Source organism: Etheostoma cragini, chromosome 3, assembly GCF_013103735.1.
Source record: "Etheostoma cragini isolate CJK2018 chromosome 3, CSU_Ecrag_1.0, whole genome shotgun sequence".
In the NCBI taxonomy this organism is placed as follows: Eukaryota; Metazoa; Chordata; class Actinopteri; order Perciformes; family Percidae; genus Etheostoma; species Etheostoma cragini.
Window position 1 is genome coordinate 10,638,022 of NC_048409.1, and position 14,903 is coordinate 10,652,924.

The 14,903-nt window shown below is 40.4% G+C and overlaps 1 protein-coding gene across 11 annotated transcripts in view; it reads right to left on the reverse strand.

Moving 5' to 3' along the window:
- The window catches only part of LOC117941800 (muscleblind-like protein 1), a 65,810-nt gene that overhangs the window by 27,623 nt on the left and 23,284 nt on the right, over window positions 1-14,903 (reverse strand). The window lies entirely within an intron of this gene.

Sequence of the window (14,903 nt, forward strand, 5' to 3'; positions counted from 1 at the left end):
ATCTATCTATCTATCTATCTATCTATCTATCTAGTTGCTGTTTTAAGCCCCTATCTTGCACCCGGCATAGCGCAAAGCCCAACGCAAGTGTCTTTGTTAGTTTAAGACTGACACAGGTGTCAATTTCCCATCCTGTGCCCACGTTGTTTAAATAGCAAATGCACCTGCAGGTTCAGGTAAATTCTTGAGGTTCAGGTAAATTCTTGATGTATTGCTATCTTGAGGCAGCGGGAAGTGATCACGCCATAGACCAACAAGAACCTGGTCTAAAGTCAATAGCAAATTAGTAAAATTTGCTTAGGCTAATGCACAGCCCGCGCACACCATGCTTGTTAAACACAAACACACACACACACACACACACACACACACAGGGAAGTGTAGCACCACACACACATGTAAAAGATTACATATAACAATATGACGGTTCAAATCCGCCATCATAATAGCAATGAGCCAAAGTCCAAACGCGCCTGGGTTTTTAAGGGAATGGGAGATGACACTCTGATTGGTTTGTTACATGTAACGCCCAAAAACTCACCTATGAAATGATGAAGACACTAAATACAACCTTTTAGAACCATGCGCACAGACCCTTTTTCCGCCGTCAAACTAGCAAAAGTGGATTTGGACACGCCCAAAACACACCTGCGCCATGCGCTTCACGCTAGTTGCTTGGATCGTTAAAATAGGGCCCTTAATGTCATAACACTCTGAATTATAAATTTTGGCATATTGCCTTACGTAAAGTTTGCAGAATTCCCGATTCCCAAAGTTGTGCATAAAAGGCTCAGATTATTTCGCAGTGGGGCAGCCCTGAACCCTTCGACAACCGCTGCTCACTGCTTTGAAAGTGAACTTCCGCCATGGTCAGACAAGTGAGCAGTAAAGTTACGAGCCAGCGCTCTAGGGGAATAAGAAGCAACATAAAACTAGATGGATTTTCTAAAAGCTATTTATTGCACTTTGTAACGTGCACAATACTTCACTGCCCAAGAGGTCAGGATAGAATCCAGGAAGTTAGATGAGCGACATCTCAGCATCGGGACCAATCTCACACAGGGGACACCACATACTACTTTAAATACATTCAAAACACCACAAAGGGTTAGTCCTGTAGGTAAGGGCTCCGGCCGAGGGCATACCAATTAGCCCTAAAAGAAATAAAGTTGGTGGTTAAGGGATTAAATATCATTTCTAAGTCAGTGAATCAGCAGCAGAGCCTCCTTTTCATCTTTGCTCACTATGCTTGTTTCACTGACCCGGCTGCAGTCTCATAGTCTGGACTTGCTCATTTTTTCGGTTGCTTGTTAAATCTGTTCGAAATGGAGGAAACAAATGAAAATACAATGTGTGTGTCTCTCTCTCTCCGGAGGGTGCAGTATAGGTGGCAAGTGTTGTCCCGGCTCCTGTGGGAACGGCATTGTAGAACTTTGCAAGGCAAAGTTCTAATTAGCGTTGTTCTTATCAAGCCTACAACACTATCTCCTCTCTTGCACACGCACATACACAAACACACACAAAGTGATGTAGAGAAAGCCATACCCCTTGAGATCTGGCCCTTCTTCTCTATTTCTCCTTCAATTAACCCTCTTCCTCCATCCTCTACTTGTTCATCTTTTCTTTTCTGTCTGCATCTTTACTTCACTCACAGCCTAAGCATTGCACATTCTCTAAAGTTTAGTCTAATTCAGGTTTATCTCCCATTCACTGTGTCAAGGAGGCAGGCAGAGAGCAAACCCATTAAAACAGTCTTAATGGAAGACTGGTGAACAGGCACACAGGATTCAACAGCTTTTAGGCCTAATTATTTTCTGCCCATCTTTGTAACGCTCATTCTGCAGATGTATTGGCCCCACTAGCTGCTGGGAATAGGCCTCCTTCATTTTTTACATCCAAAACTCCCTCCTCTTTTCATATGCCGATCTTCCCCTCCACGCTCTCCTCAGATTGCTTCACAGCCATTGTCATTAAGTTTTTACCAAGAGGTGGACGACATGAACAAAAACAGTTTCTTGTATTTCTTTTTCAAGAGAAAGTAAGAGTAAAAAAAAGCAAAAGAGAAGATCATGTTGTGAATGAACAAAAGGGGCTCGTTGACAAAGACTGGCAGCTGCCTTTGTTTTGTGCAGTGATCTTTAGCAACTACACTAAGTGGCTCTAATGTGGAAACAGTAGACGCTGTTGGCAACAGGCACAGTGCTGCCCTCAATATGTAAAACCTGCACGAGTGGACACAGAGAAGACACAACAATATGAGTGCACAGCAATACATGATGTGCCTGCTTTGCTTTGTGTACTGAACTCAAGAGGGATTAAGTATCAAATGACAATATATTTTTCTCCCGATCAGGATCAGATGAAGTGGAGTCAGACGGCTGGAATGTTCTATTCTATTCTCCTTCTGATGAGTCATGGAGGACAGACGTGGCAGATAATCATGAGACCACACCCTGAAGCTCTCAAGCGGGAGGGAAAGTTGATAGATGCGAGTAGAAGCAGATTTTCTCATCAGTGCGCACACACACACACACACACACACACACACACACACACACAAACACACACACACACACACACACACACACCCACACACACACACACACACACAGTCCTATTCTACTCCAACGAAGGATGTCACTGTACTGGCATCAGCAGCTAGTGTCATTGCCTTGAGGTTAAAACAGATAAGAGAGGATTAGCATTCACTCCATAAAATGATGATACCCCCCCTGGAAGCGCACACACACACACACAGACACAAAGACATACACACACACACATAGCCAATGCACAGCTTTTCTTTTCAAAGACAAAACGTCAAATCTAATAACAAATAGATAAGGAGAAAACAAAAGATAGTTATACAGAGCTACAGCACATAATTCTTGTTCTGACAACAACTGCAGGCCCGAAAAAAAAAAAATTGACAATAGACCAAAAAAACAGCTTAATTTCAGAATATGATGTAAGGTCTTTTGATTTATAAATTTTTTTGCACTGAAGTTATACATTTCACATCCAAGAATACTCAAAATATATTAAGCACACTTAAATAGCTAGTTATTTCTCTCAGGACTGTGACTTTGTCAGCACTGTAGAGGACCATTCAGCATCCTGTTTTTCCAGAAAGATGCAAATGAAAGCAAATATGGGAAACAGAGAGAAAGGCAGACAGTATAGACCAAGACAGAGTCATTTCTAGGTTAAGAATATGTTTCACTGGTGCGATATGAAAAGCATGACACACACAAACACACACGCACACACTGCACGTCAAGAGTAGAGGGCCTTCACTACGTATCGCCTTTTGGCTGCACACTCATCCACATCGATCCACATTGATCAAAGTCGGCTTGTACCACTTCAGCAAAGAGCGGGGTGACCACCTTCCCTGAGGCTCTTCAACAATGGACTTATCCGTTGTCAGAGATTGGACACAGCCACGAATGCAGTGTTGTGTATCCGGAGCCGAAATTGAATTAGAAAGGTCAGATACAACAAATTTGGCCTAAAAATTTAATTGAGATTACACTGAAGCTCAAATAATTTGTTTTGCATGAACACAAAGGATCTGATTGTAATCTCTGTGTCATTAGAATCACATATTTTGTGACATGTAGTCCAGTCTAGACTTCAAATATCAGCAGGAAAGCTGCAGTGAGAGCCTGCACGGCGACAGCCAGAGTGCTGTCGGCAGACCCAACACAACACAGCTGCTGTATCTCTCTCTGATGGCTGAGCCTGATACGGCTGTAATCCAGTTAAAGCCTTTTGAAGAATGACAATGTCCAACAGCAAGCCCTGCAACATGTACTATAACAATAAAGGGATATTACAGACATTCTTCAATCTTGCGTGCGTTGAACAGACAGACTGACACGACTCCTGCTTACGTCCACGCTCTCTTCCTTTGTTATTACTTTCTCTCCATCCACGCACCATCTATCACATCTCTCCCTTTTTTTCCCTCTCCATCTGTCCATCACTTTCCATGCTGCACCATTTGATGTCTATGCACCCATCCATTACTCTTTCACTTAACTTTCATTGCTGCACAGTCTATTTTCCTCTCTGACTTTAGTCTGCTTTGGAACCCCCCCCCACACACTGTCTGTCTGTCACTGCAGACACATTCCTCGCCTCACATTTAATGTCATGATGGTGCGATAACAGATACATGGTATTTTCTTGTGTCATTAAAATCACACCTATTTTTGTTTTTGCTGCAGATTTGCATGTTCTGCGTGTTCAGGCCTAAAATAAAGAAAAACAATGACATAAGTGAATTTTACAGCTTTGCTGTAAGATGGTGATACAGAATTGATGAGTAAACCTTTGGAGAAAGAAAGTGGAAAAGAGCATGCAGAAAGCAGCAAAAAATATGGTCACGCATAATGGTCATGAGGGATCAATATTGCATGGAGACAAAGTGCTGCTAAACAGAGGGGTTTCTGTTAATTAGCACTTCTCTAATGATCTGTCCCTCAATGTTTCTCCCCTTCCTCCCCCCATTACCTCGCTCTCTGTCCTTCCCTCGCACTCGCACACTTTATTTCTATCTTCCATTAAAACCCTTTCTTTCTTTGGCATCATCACTTGTTGATGGCTCTAAGTCTGTGAAAACGGTCCTCCTAAACAACTTTCTCTTTCAGCAGAGAGAACACAGCGAGAGGAGGTATCCGAGTTCTTTTCATAAGCAGGATAAATATCCCACTCATGTGTTTGGGGCTGATGGCTTTTAAGGATGAGATTTAATGAACCTCTCATCCAACTCTGATTATTTTCTAATTAAGGAGTGAGTGATGGGGGCAATGAGTACATTCATAAATGCATGTTTATAACTGCAGGGGTAAAAAACAAACAAATAAAAGAACGAACATGGTAACGACAGACGCAGTCGAGCCTTGTGTACTGCGCTCCCTTGGGAACAGAGGTTGTTTGACAGAAAGAAATTGTTCACCAATTACAAATGTAAATCTAATGCTGTTCATAATCTAAAATATGATTGCGTCTGGAGTAAATATTCAAATGTTTTCAGTTGCATTAATCAAGCTGGACTTGCTTGCCAACAAATTCTATATCTGCGCGCATCATTTTCATTATGATGAGCTGTAGGTGTGTACCTACCGCTTAGATACTGGTTCAGAGACCCATGTTCATGTCCAGTTAAAGGGTTATTAATGACGTATTTATACTGTTTAAGTTTGTTTAAGATTGTTCAGATCGTTGTTTTGATTACATGATAATGCATGACAATAAAGTAAAAAATGTCCCCTGAACGTAACCATACACTGTGTGACTACTGTGGGAGTCTACAGCCACGGTAAGGGCTCTAGTAGGCTGTATTTGCTTTGAGCTAAATGCTAAAGTCACCATGCTAATATGAGGTTGTTCAGCAGGTAAAGTGTTGACCATGTTCATCATCTAAATTTTGTGTGTTTGTATGCCAACACAAAGTACAGCTGAAGTTGAATGTAATGTCATTAGTTTTGCAGGTATTTAGACATAACCAAAGTGTTTATCCAAATGTTTTGACTTTACAATGGTGCTACATGAAACGTTACTACAATGTCATGGCAATCCATCCAGTTGTGTCAACCCCCATGGTGGCACTAGATTATAAATCAGGGGCTCACACATGTAAGAAGGACTCATCCTCTTGGAACCATACACGTATATAGTATGTATAAAATGTCATGACAGTCCATCTTTTTTTTCTGTCTGGACCAAAATGGTGGATGACCAACTGACATACGTACATGCATTGTCATCTCTAGAGCCATGTTTCCATAAGGTTGCAGTTGGTTCTGGATTCCAACAATGTAAAGACATGTGCTGACCACTGCACCACCATGTCTGCCCTAGTCTATATCCATGACGTTCCACTTCAAGGATTTCTCCAAGGAATTCAACCAGATGCCTGTCTTTTTGTGTTGAAATTGTAATCTACGGTGGATGTACAAGGACTATGGTTACCTGCTCCTCAGATCTCTGCACGGTAAATCCAGACAGCTAGCTAGATTATCTGTCCAGTCTGGGTTTTCTGTGGCATAACTAAAACAACATTTGAACGTACACGTTCCACCAAAAGAAGATCCTTCCGCAGGCTAGTTTGCCGCAGATTCGGGCAGAGCTTAGCGCCATCCTTTAGACTGTGATAGGATAAAAGACATGCCAGTACCTGGAGAATGTTTGTCCATACCTAGTTCCATCAAAAACAATGACTTCTGCCCTTTTGTTGTGTTTTGATCAACCAAAATCTCTCTATTTTAACTTCTGTATTCTATTACGTCATAATTTGAGAGCCTGAGTAAAATGGCTTTTTGTAATGGCTCACACATACATTATCAATTCAAAATGCCCAATCCCACAGCAGTGAGCAACTTGCCCAGCCTCCAAATTCCTGCCTGCAATACCATTAACCAGGCACCGAAGCCACTCTAACGTGATTACCTACCTGAGGTGAATGCTCATGATTTCACAGGACTCTCTCTGCTTTACCGAGATGAGGGTGTGTGTGTGTGTGTGTGTGTGTGTGTGGGTGTGTGTGTCACTGTGTGTGTGGGTGACAGCAGTAGAGAGTAACAGCTATTTTGCGGTTTGTGTCGATGTGTGTTTCTGTGTTTAGGTTTGAAAGTGAAGGATTAAGCTTGAGAAGTGTGACTGCATAGCACCTGTACTCCTGAGATCAGACGGAGAGCACAGGGTCAGTGACAGATAGAGGGGAAGAAGTGTCAAAGGAAAAGCAAGACAGGGGTGGACAGACTTACGGCACTGCTGTAAGATGAAGGCGCGCAAACAAGTTGGCAGACACCTCGCTGTCCTGGAGTGAATTAATGCTCCGTTTCACCCACTCTCCATCTACTTCTCCCTCCATCCCCAAACACCTTACTTGTCTGCAGTCTAATTTAAATGTTTGTTTTACCGCATCACTCTCAAAGAATTACAAATGGTATGCTATTAAATAATAAATAAAGGAGAGGTGGGGGATGGGGGATTTATCAGTGTACTTGGAGAAAGATGGAGAGTTAGATTGGTGAGGTGGGGAGGGACGCGAGACAGAATAACTGGAATGGATCCGGCCATAACTGATTAGATATTCTGTTCACAACAGCAGTAGCAGCAGGAGCAGCAATTGCATTGGGACATCACGACTCAGCATGCAGAGATGCTGATATTAGATTCAGACTGCCTAAACATCCAGGGCCATCCAGCTTCGTACAGAAACAGATACAAAATGCTGAAAAACGGTCATATTTGGCGAGAAGTTTGCATGTAGAGAGTAGCATTTTGTGCCAAAGTTAACGTTTTGGTAAGTGGATGATTGAAGGTGATGAAGGCTGCCAAAAGGTGAAAGAGAGCCGATTGCATGTGGTGAGAAGCTATTCCTGAATGCCCTTGTATGTATTTAGGCTCTGATGTTGATGTGTCATGTCTCTATGCTGATGCAGCAAGTTTAAAGATGGATGTGTGTGTGTGTTTTTGCGTGTCTGTGCTGAGGCAGCGTATCCACAGATGGATGTAGAATTGGTGGCCTCTCTGAGGACATAGAGACATTTAGAGGAGACGTTTCAGGGAGGACTTGCTCATGAATCGAGCCAGACAAAGTTAATAGCTGCTGGCTGGGTATTCGCTGCTTACTTAATGACAGTGTTTTAATAAAAGCCACCTTTTATAATGTCCTGTGTAGGCTCAGATATGTGATGAATCAGATATGGTGTATCTTATTTAGTTAGGCACAAAATATGTTTTCTATTAATGGAATTGCAGAGTGCTGGATGATAACAGTTAGAAGGTGTACACCCACTTGCTAACACTGATGTTTTGGAGCATCTCTTAAACCATCACTTTATAAAAACAGCTCAGAGGATACTCATGTATGCACACACGCACTTTAAAGGCACAATTCAAAATACAAAAAGAACCAAAAGTTAACATAGCTTGAGTATGGAACCTGATGTCATTCCTAAATTAATTGGCAGTTTGTTTTCAAGCTAAAATTAAAAATAGTTTTTGCTCAGAATTCTGTAACTATATCTTCTGTGTTTTTTTTTTTACTTGTGCACTTATTTGGTCACAATCTTTATTAAAATTTCTGCATTGACAGTGACCTTCCCCCTAAGTGTTCGGTAGGAAGGTCTGGTGGGAATCAGTACTAATTTTAGCAAGCTATACTAACTATCTTCCACTTCCCAGACTTACATTAATAACAATAAAACCTAATCCTCCAACAATGTTAAAGTTCTGTTACATATGTCAGTAATACACTGGGGCTGGGCAATATATCGATATTATATCGATATCGTGATACAAGATTAGATATAGTCTTAGATTTTGGATATCGTTATATTGCAAACATGGCATAAGTGGTTTCTTTTCCTGGTTTTAAAGGCTGAATTACAGACTGTTCTAGCTGTTTTATTAGTTTCATTTACTCTATTAATCATTATATCCACATTACTGATTTATTATGAAAGTATTTATCCAAAATGTCATTGTGTAAATCTTTTGTGAAAGCACCAGTAGTCAACCCCACAGTATCGATAGAGGTGTTTGGTCCACAATATCATGATGTTTGATTGCCCAGCCCTAATGTACACTGAAGTAAACCTTGACCATGTTACACATTAATACATGTTGAAACACACATGCTGATATCATCTTGTACCTCAAATGTACATTATATGTCTTTATACCTGTAATTTATATGGTAATTGTACTGATTGTGGGAATTGTTGGGTTTCTGTAAATAAGATCACAGAGTACGGTCTAGACCTGCTCTTTTATGAAAAAAGTGCAAAGAGATAACTGTTGTGATTTAGCGCTATATAAATAAAATTGAATTGAATTGAATTGATTGTCTCTTTGAGACTATGCACTGACCTTATCAAGAGACATGAGCAATCCATCTTATAAAAAGTTTCTAAGACAATGTCATTATAACATGTTGTGTTTTTGTTAGTTATATTCATATAAAGATTGGAGATTTAGGGAAAAGAGAGCACTGCCAAAGGATCAGTAATAGTAGAAGATACCCTTAGTTGAGGTATTGGAATCTGTATCAGAAGAAAAATCTGTTCTGTTCATTTAAGATATGTGTCTCTGCTTTGGCCTTCTGTTAACCGTGGGCTACAGTAAAAAACTAAAAAAACAAGGGACAAACGTATGTCGCCCCAAAATATGATCGAAAGTGATATAGGAAACAAAGATAAAAATCAATGTGTGTGAAATGGAAATCAAAAAGTGTCTGGGGTGCCAGGGAGGAGAACTAAAGAGAGGCGGGGCAGGGGGGTGTAGGATGAGTTGACTGAAGACAGATTAACAGAGGTAATAATGAGAGGAAAGGATGAGAGTGGAGATGACAGTAGAATACAGATACAGAGCAAATTATCACTGTTGGAGTATGTTTCCCTTTCAAAGACTTCTTATCTAATATACTGCATCCCTCTGTACGCATGCATACACACACACACACACACACACACACACACACACACACACACACACACACACACACACACACACACACATGCAAACAACTCTACCTCTGTTTTGCCCAACCTATTCTCCTGTTATCGCTTCTCTTTTCTTTTTTCTCTCAAACTCACCCTCTACATTTGCTTAGCTTGTCTTTAAGGGGCTAGAGCACGTCTTGACGCCAGGTTGTGGGTGTATGTGAGTTGTACTCTCTAAAATGCAGCCCATAATTATTGATCAGGAAAAAAAAGGGTGCTACTCATAACTCACACACAGTGTACAGGGACAAACATATGTATGAACATACAACACGCAAGGTACATCAAAGTACTTCAAGGTTGTTGCTTCAGAGGATACATTATGGATTTTACAAAAAGCCATAGGTTTTTTTTTTTTCTATTTTAATCATTTCAGTCTCATTAATTATTTAGGTAATTTTGAACAAATATAAAAAGATCTTATCTTTTTTTCATTGCAACGTGCTTCTCTAACAAAATCCCAAATGGTAGGTATGTATGAGTCCTTTTTTTCATTTTGTGTATTCATGCCTTTGTTTGAAGATGAGTCATTACACAAAGGGGAATTGGTGGAGACTAAATCCACACTCCAGGCACATTGATAACAACCTAAGGCTTTTTTGGCATCTAGGAAAATTGTGCTTCTTACGCATGCAACTCTAAGAAAATATTGCGAAAACACACTGGCTCCATTTTATAACAGCCATTATACCCTTAAAGAGGCTGTTTGAAGTGATTATGGGGACATTATGCACATCCGCTTTGCCATAATGACACTATGCCGTGTGTCATTGCAATAATAAGTTCACTGAAGTTTTCATTAAGCTCTAACAGCACCTTTATAGGGCTTTCTGTTAAAGACATGCCTGTGCCTAACAGTACCCAATAAACTGGAGTTGACCAGCACCTTTGATGTCCATGTGACTAAGTGTTTTGCTAAATGGCCAAGAAACCTGAAAAAGCGTGTCTGGTCAACCGTTCAGTGTCCAATTCACTGATCCAGTCTTTATCTGACACCTTTTAGCCACCGCAGGTGGACTAAGTGTGAAATGAACACCCCTGGGACACCAAATATAAGGTAAGTTTGTCTTCAGTTACTGTAACAACAGTCAACAGTCTGGCCAGAAAGCGTTTGAGACCAAAACGTGTTAGTACTCCCAACATAAAACTGTTTATTTAAAAAAAAAAATCTTCATATAGACTTTTTTTAAAGGTTTTAAGACCCCGCGGGTACCTTAACTTTCGTCATCATATAAAGCTCTCTTTTCCTTGCTTAAATTCAACTGAAATCTCCCCCGAAATGACCAGCTTGAGGTGCTCTGTACCCGGCACACAGTCACCTATTCTCAGGTAACCAAACCACCAACTACCGCTGACCTGACGGAGCACCATGCGTCCGTGTGCACCGTGTGGAAAACCATGCGGAGCACCATGCGGAGCACCGTAGCCGGTGTCGCATAGCTCTGAAGCGGACAAACTTATCTACTAACAGCCGCCAATACGGCAAGCTGTGAGGGAGGTCTGAAGCTCTGTAGCGGTTTAAACAGCTAGCAACTGCCGCTGTGTACGTAGCACAAAGCTCTTTAGCCGATGTCACGGGACCAGCCGGCAGCCCCCTAGTTTTCATATATATGATGTCATACGTCTTAGTGTGCATAACTTTACAAACCCGTTCATGAGAATGCGTTGCTTAACCTGCTAACTGGTTCACTTTGTGTTTCCGTTTTGCTGTTACACCAAATGTTCAAAAATTACAGTGCACAAATTTCACATGTATTAATATATAACATGGCATGGAGATTTAATTTACTAGGAATTCAATGACAATAAATTGGGGAAATTTAATATGCAGATCTTTTTCTCATTTCTTTTAGTAAAAGATAAAAATTGTAAAACATTGTTTACTGAGGTTGTCAATTCCAACATAAAAATATCAAGGAATCTTCTGTTATCACACATCAATAAGCATAAGCAGGTGGGGTCCAAACTCTAACAAATTCATATATTAAGTGAAAAAACACAATATACTGCTGTCTTGTGGGAATATTACATTTCTCCACTGTAACTAACACCACAAATTAAATAATTAACTGTAGAAAGATCCAACAAAACAAAATTAGGTGAAGGTTCAAGTAAGGGTAACGCTTTGGTAAACATTAAATTAGAAATTCACCCCACCCACCCAAAACACATTTGACTGCCAAATGTCTTTTGCATGGAAGTGTTTCTTTTTTATCATTTTGCATTTGAATTTTAAAACATGGTGGTAATTTAATAACTTTTGGTCTTGATTATGGGACATAAAGGTTGATTACTGGTAAAATGTGCAAATTGCCCCCCACCCCAATCCTTCCATGTGCAAAATTCAAATTCAGTCAAAGTCCATGCAGGGTATTTTTCATTCAAACTTCCCAGCTTCAACAGAGAAATGCATCTACAGTATATTCAGCTTTAAACCGCCACTCATCCAGGAAGAACAAAAAGTTTTCACCACTCATTTATATCCAGGGCCACTTTTACTACGTTTCTCATGTAATGTTGTTTCCTCTGAAGCAAGCAAATGAGTAAATTGGTAATTCCTGAGTGGGCTTGTTAGAGTGCATGTTAACACTGAGTAACAATTTCTATTCAGGGCTAAAATATAATCAACACAAAAAGACAAATCTGTAAATGAGAAAACAGCAATTACTACAACCACTCCCCAAACTAAAACCCCATTCTTCATCTGTGTTCTGATATAATATATTCCCAAAAGTCAAAAAAATAATTAACAATGTGTATTATGTTTATTTTAACAATGTTGCCATTTACCTTATGGAGTTATTAGGGCCCAATAATCCACTTAACATATTACTAATAACAGCAGCTCCTGACAGTTATAGTGGATATGACAAATAATAATACAACAATAATGTCAAAATTTCCAGGAAGAAATATATAAAATATCAACAGATAGTATAAAAAGCTTAACAAAAATAAATGACGTGGGAATATAACCTACTCAGACAATTTCAGTTCAGTCCATCATGCTGTATTGGAGCTCCTGCGGCTCTTCAGCTTGCTCCTTACCTGTTTCCCATCACAGCCCCAACGGTGAGTTTATTGTATGTCGTCAGCCTAAATATCCCCAGATTAGCTCTGCATTCACTTACAATGAAACCAGATTTGTCTCCAGCCTCTAGCAGCAACAAGCTGCCAAAGTCCTGTGGCTGGAGCCAAAAGGACAAGCAAATATCCCATTTTCTTATATTTTCTTTCATCACAGACAGTAAGCTGACAAGTTTGTCTGTGCACTTAAAAACTGTCTGACTGTTCAACTGTCCACACAATTAAAAATGTGTAGAAATTATGCTTTGAGTTTTTTCTGAACACACCGGCTGTCAGTTTTAAGCATTTAAACAAACCACCATGTGTTTTTTGTGACAAGGACATACTCAGCCCTGTGCCCAAGTTCCATGCTATTAGACTGGTCAAGTGGTTGTGTTAACACTGCTGTCATAGTGCAAATCAAATCCATTCACTTCCACAAACCAAACTCACCCAGATGTTTTACCTGCATTTCCTTTCAATGCTAAATGAATAAATAAACACTAAAGCATGTTCAAGTTGTGCCATGTCTTTTCTTTGTAACGGTTGTAATTCTAGAAACGGAGGGTCATTTTTTTCGCAATATCAGCCAATCACACAGAGTCTCTGCCACTGACTCATTTCCTGTTTTCCCTGTATTGCTACATTGTCATGCTACCCATCGGATGGAACTCTCCACTACATTCACCTTTTCTGAGATAACGCTAAAGGAGTGAATGACGTGAATGAAATAAGGAGAAACATTGGCAACACACTGGCAAGCCTGGCAAGCCTGGCAAAATGCTTTAGTTTAAAAATAAAAAAGATATAGAACAAAGTTCATTTATTAAAACAGAGAATGAAGGACCATTTGAATACCAAGAAATCAAAGGAAAGCTAACTACATGCCTTTTTTAAATGCTCCAGATACAGGCCCTCCGTTCCTTTGCTGCCCTGCATTTCAACAAGATTGAAGGGCGGGTGCTATGCCAAATTGTTCAGGAGTGCGAAGCCACGTGTATCACCATCCATCCCTTCACTCCCTTTTCTCTCCACATCCTCCTGTCTGTCCTTCCCTATCCCCTTGACTCTCTCTCCATGCCTTGCTATGTATTATGAATTCATCAGCAGATAAAGCAGATCTATCATTCTGTCATGGAGGCAGGGAGGGGAGGTGGACTGTGGAATGCCCTGGCACTGAGAGCAGGGAAGGGCGCTGAGCACAGTGCTACGCTTCCTCGCACATTCCCTGCTGTGCCTGCTCTCACCCTCTCCGGCTCAGCCTGCATGTCTGTTTCCATGATCCATGTGATTCCCCTGAAACCCCCCTTTTGCTGTGGCCTGGACTAGCCTGGACTGGCCTGACTTGACTGAATTCCACCTCTGGTCTCCTGTTAGACTGGATAACACCGTGCTTGCCAATCAGATAGGAGACAAATTACAGGAAATGTGCACAACACGGTGAACATGACTCAAGGAATCAGAAGCCTTGTGCTCACTCAAGCCAGAATTCCCAGATTGACTCAACCAATATCGCTGGATGTGTGTATAATGAGGCACCAGGCTGAAATGCTGCCGTGCTAGTGTGTGACATGCGTGTACATACGGTGTGTATATTCTGCATATGTACTGCACTTGTCTTCATATACTATACTACTGTTAATGTTTGGCCCTCAGCCAGTAAACATGCTGCCACAGCTGACCCTTCACACTCTCCTACTGTAGTTAATCAGAAGTGTGACCAGATGTATATTCACAGAGTATGGAAGTCCACAACTGTGAACTGGGAACAGTGTCTTAATGACTGAAGGGAACATTTGTTGCTTGTAATGCCTTCTAATTTATTTTATAGCCTCATTTTCTTTTCTTCTTCAGTTGAATAGAGTTCACACCTGACTTTGTCGCTGACAAACTATGTTTACACAGTAGCAAAGACATTTTAAGAGAAATTAATGAGGAACCCTTTGAGGGTTTTTTATCAACTTGTAATCAAATGGTTCTTACTTAACATGTCTGAAAAACATTAGCTGACAACACTAAAGCATGGTTAACGACGTTGTGGTCATGTTTAGGGGGGGCAGGGTCTTGTGTACAGTTCATGTTGAAAAAGTAAATGCTGAATTGGTTCCAAATGGTCCTAGTCTAAACTGACTTTGGTTGGTTGACACTACTGTGATTAAATAACACAAAGATCTAACTCCATTATTGTTGAAAATAAAAAAATCTCAAGCCCTTTCAATACAGTCTATTGACACTATACACATTTTAATCAGCTGTGCTTTTGAGCATTGATATATATATATATATATATATATATATATATATATATATATATTAATA